General features: G+C 36.5%; 1 pseudogene across 1 annotated transcript; it reads right to left on the bottom strand.

Annotated features, from left to right (window-relative positions):
* Positions 1–722: 722 nt before the first annotated feature.
* Positions 723–4,342, bottom strand: LOC149561483 (pentatricopeptide repeat-containing protein At1g08070, chloroplastic pseudogene; annotated as a pseudogene). Its single transcript, XR_016363821.1, has one exon. The product of XR_016363821.1 is annotated as a pentatricopeptide repeat-containing protein At1g08070, chloroplastic pseudogene (transcript).
* Between the last annotated feature and the right edge of the window lie 902 nt (positions 4,343–5,244).

The following is a 5,244-nucleotide window of genomic DNA, read 5'->3' as shown; positions in this document are numbered from 1 at the left end:
CCACAACTTGGTGCACTTGCCCATAATCAAGGTCTTGTGGATTTTATGATGGCTATAACTTTACTCAAATCTCATTCTAGCCATCTGTACTTAGGAACGCATGATGATATTTAAATTATTGTTTATGTAACCAAGAAAACCACATGCAAGCTTCCTAATGCCATCCATAAATAATAATAACCTATAATAGATTTTATCACAATCTATCTTCTATGTAACTCAAGCTTTTGATTAAGCATTGTTGAAATGTACAATCAAAGAATGAAATACAATGACAATCTCAATATTATCTTGGTAAAACTTCATCCTTGAATCCAAACATCTCTTAAGGCTCTATTCTCATAGATGTTTAGGGAAGTCGCATATCTACATCTAGTTGATTATAGGGTGCAATGCATATATCTTCTTTTAACTAATAGAATGAAATGTGATTTATATCGATACTTTAATTTGTTTCAGGTAAAGAATGTCATCAGCTTAGTCCTCTAGAACTCAAGTACTATATGCGTAGAAGACTACATAAATCACAATAAGATTTTTTGGCAGTTGGATTTCAATCAATCTCTTCCTCATATTTTGAGTTTAAAATGAGTCCTATTTTTCTATATAAATAAATGAAAAACTAATCATCCCAGAATTCAAAACAAAGACGAGACCACTTGATAGTTTTTTGACCGATGTGACCAAATCAAGAACCACAAAAACAATGATGCCAATTCCCATAAGTATAAATAAATTTACTAATTTCATTTAAGAATTTTACACCACCTCTACATATATTGTATATAAGAAAAGTAACTCTGTAGAAAAATAGCTTGAATATATATCATAACAATCCCCTATTAAAACAGACTGTGGTGAAAAATTAGACAACATTAAATATAGAGAGTTATTTATATCGTACTGGAGCTGGATTGCTTGCATTCCCTCTCAAAGACTCTTTTACTTCTTCAGTATCCCACATGATGCAACCTAAAGCTTGGCAGAGGAAGAAAATGACAATAGTGGAGCAAGGAAGAAATAAATAGAATAGTATTTCTTCTCCGGTTTCTGATTCCTGGTTTTGTACTCTCTCCCAAGACAATCGCCTCAATTCTCCATCTCCCTTTGCCTTATGAACATCATCTACCCTTTATGCTTCCAGAGATGTCAATTTCCTGTTCAAAAGATCTCATGGTAATACAGACAGCCAAGTCGGGCAGTGATCATCAAGTCTGGCTTCACAGTCCACACCCACCAATTGCACTTCTTTAACATTTCTTAGCCTATTCAACAAATCGGATTGTGCATATCCTACAATCATGGCATCCTATGATATCACTTTTTTTTGAGGAATCCCAGATGCATTCCTTCAAGTCCTTTATATATCCACTCGCTCTGTTAACGCTTTTTCCTTTGTTTCTCCTGCTCCAAAGCTGCTTCCAAGTCACCTTTTCTCTCCTAGGCAATCTCTCTCTGTGTTTTTCTTTCTCTTTCTCATGCCTTCATTTGCATTTCCTTTACTTTTTTTATCCACGCTCTCCTCTTTCTAGACCATTAGTTCTGCATTCATCACATTCCATATCTGCAATCCCTTTACCCTGTTGATAATGGTCATTGATGCCCTCTTCATTTGGGCGCCCTCTCCTCTCTAAATTCAGTATTCTATACAGCCTTAACCTTTTGTAATCGTCTATAACCTTCTCAAACCTCTCATTATTGGGTAACCTAGAGGAATGCTGGTAAAGGTTGTGGAGTCCCATAACTTCACGTGATACTCATGCTTTGTACCATACTCCCATTAATGCCTGCCCAGCAAACCCATAAGGTAGCTCCCTGCTTCATTAAATTGGCATAGGCTGTCATTTTATTTACTGTTTTCATTTACATGTTTTCTTTTCCTCCATGGTGGGATGTCACAGACATCTTCGGGGAACATTGATCCGGGACAGAACAACAATAATGTCTTCAGTCATGGATGAGCAATACTTGTGAAAGAAACTGGTTACAGAATAATATGACTCTAAGAGAATTGAAGATGATTCCAGTAACTCATCATATGCACTGTCACAACCCGCTCAAGCAGTAAAAAGAAAGTAGCACTCTGAATTACATGCCTTGTACAGCATAAGCAAGGGGAAATTGCGTAGTGTTTCAATCTTTACCATTTTCCTTGAAATGTTAAAAGTTGTATGCAGGAAGAATTAGCTCATCCAATATACACAGTTGATGTCTACGTTTGACAATTGAAAGAAAGTGTCATAGAATGACAACTCTTCACGAAGCATCTAATGTGAATCATATTTTACTAATTTTTTACCTTGTCAGAGTTACTTAACTGCATAGTATTCTGTCACCAGTAATCCCCACAAGAACACTTTCCGTTTTTAAAATGATGAAATCGACTGACATCCCTTAATACAATTTCGCGTCCCACAGTTTGGGAAATGAACTTTGTAACAACATGGCAGTCATCACACACTCTAAGATTCTTCACAACTCGAATAGGTGTCCCAGGAGGTGTATTTTTAAGCGCAAAAGCAATAGCTAGCTTCTCACTATGGTAGATATGTTTCCATTCAGTACGCATTGTCATCGCCTTTCAGCACAGTGTTTTTGGGAGACACATACCCTAGAACCTCCATATGACCAATCAGTGTCTCCAATATCTGATATATCTCATTTGCCTGTGGATGCGATAGATCATCTGCCATAAATGAATGAACTCTGTTTTGGATCTCAGTCCAACTGCACCCTGGTTCCTTTTTAAGTCCTCTCTCCTTCATCAATTTCCTCACTTCTGCAACATTGTCCCAACTTTCAGCTTCAGCGTACATATGAGAGAGAAGTATATAAGGTCCAGCATTGTGTGGTTCCAACTCAAAAAGGTGATTCGCTGCTCTTTCACCTATTTTCGCATTCCCATGAATCCTGCAGGCACCCAGCAATGCTCCCCATATAGCTGCATCAGGTTCAAATGGCATGTTATTGATGAAGGCTTCCCGCCTCATCCAGATAACCAGCTCGGCCAAAAAGATCAACCATACAAGCATAGTGCTCCAAATCTAGCGTAATACTGTAATCTCTAGACATAGAATTAAAGTAATAGCGGCCTTCCTCAATAAGGCCTGCATGACTACATGCAGTCAATACACCAATAAATGTTACCTGGTCTGGTTTTGTGCCTGATCTAAGCATTTTTTCAAAGACTTCAATTGAATCTTTTGCACGCCCATTTTGGGCACAGCCTAAGATCATTGAACTCCAGGATACCGTACTTCGCAAAGTCATTTTGTCAAAAACTTGGCGTGCATCGTCTACACTCCCACATTTTGCATAAATGTCAACAAGAGCACTACTCACAAACACATTATTCTCAAGTCCATATTTGCAAATGTAACTATGTACTTGCCTCCCAAGTTAAAGTGCACTTAAACAAGCACATGCACTGAGTACACAGGCAAAAGTGGAACGATCAGGTCTCATCTCTGCACAATACATTTGTCTAAACAACTTTAAAGTTTCTTCACTGCAACCATTTTGGGAATATCCTGAAATCATTGCATTCCATGAAACCAGATTTCGTTCAGGCATTTTGTCAAACATTATTCGCGCATCCCCTGTTCTCTTACATTTAGAGTACATGTCGACAACAGAACTAGCCGTAAAGACTTCGCCCTGAAATCCAAATTTGACGGCATGGGCATGAATCTGCCTGCCGTGTTCAACAACTTGTAAGCTAGCACAAGCCTGAAGAATGCTGCCAAAGGTGAACTCGCTCGGCTTAACGCTTTCACTTCGCATTTTCCCAAAGACCGTAAGTGCCTCCTTTTCCCACCCATGTTGAGTATACCCTGCAATCATTACATTCCATGAAACCCCGTCTCTTTCCGGCATTTTTTCAAACAGTTGGCGTGCATCTTCAATATTCCCATTCTTCACATAGCCCGCAATCATATTGTTCCATGAAGAAACGTCTCGAAAATTCATTTTGTCAAACACTTGTTGTGCATCCACAACGCTCACACATTTAGAATACATGTCAATTAACCGATTATTTAAAAATATGCCAGCTCTGAATCCAGTTCCGATCATATGGGAATGAATTATCTTACCTTTTGATAAAGATTTTGAGCCAATGCACTCTTGCAACTGTTGCGTATATATGGAGACAATGGTTTTTCCATTTGAATCCTCCATTTTCTCCACTTATTTTTCCGCTCTTTTCCAGTGTTGAGCTGTATGCGTAAAAACTTTTAACATTTCGCTATGATCTCTTAAGTTCTAACACCTTCTCTGTGACGAACTGAAGTCTCCTCTGCCAGAAGCGAGAAAACCCTAGGTAGGCAATTTGGGTTGCCTTTATGTCTGTTCTTCAAAGAGGGTTAGAAAAAATTAGGTAATAAGTGGAGATAATTTCCAAATCAAGTCAAATTGTGATATTGCTATTGATTTTGAGTCAAATTCAATAACCCATGTTTCATGAATAGTGTTTCAACATGAATCCATCTCTCACAAGAATAAATGGAACACTTAGCACTCATTGGATCTAGGTGATGCTCACCTAGATACCATGGTGTTTTAAATGTGATATTGGGGGGTTTTGTGCATAAATACCTTAGTACTCTTTACAAAGATTCTTCCACAGATACAACAATAAATGCAATTCACACAGGTTTCATGTGTATCTTTTGCTTCTTTCGTAGCGATGGTGAAACTTAACACATTTTTAAATTGATATGTAGGACTTTTAACGATGAGTTTAGAGTTTAAAAAATAAAAATGGGTTTTAACATGTATAAACTTGTGATATTATTATCTATGTAATTTGTGACTCAAGTTTATTAGTTCCTGCCTTTGGTAGGAAACTAATGGAATCACCAAGTTCCATATTAGTTCTATAATCTAAAAATTTCATTGATATACCAATTTTGAAAAAGTTTATTAATTTGCATTTTTTTTTTAAATTGAAAAATATAATTTTTTTAAAACTTTATTGGTTCATGATAAAAAAGGCAATGAAAAAATTCAATTTTCTTCATAAAAAATACAACTATTTTTTTCAACACCTCTATTAATGCAAGCATTAATTGCAACCTTATTTTTTCTTGTGACAAGTGGATAAACTTTTTTTTTAAATAATCATTTTTCTAACACCTCTATTAATGAATGCATTAATTTCAATTTTATCTTGTCCACATTTGCGACAAGTGGATAGACTTTTTTAAAAAAAGACAATTAGTTTTAATTGATGTTTATCTTTAT

Source organism: Cupressus sempervirens, chromosome 4 (genome assembly GCF_028749045.1).
Source record: "Cupressus sempervirens isolate cs-2001-9-10 chromosome 4, ASM2874904v1, whole genome shotgun sequence".
In the NCBI taxonomy this organism is placed as follows: Eukaryota; Viridiplantae; Streptophyta; class Pinopsida; order Cupressales; family Cupressaceae; genus Cupressus; species Cupressus sempervirens.
This window is presented reverse-complemented; position numbering and strand designations above follow the sequence as displayed.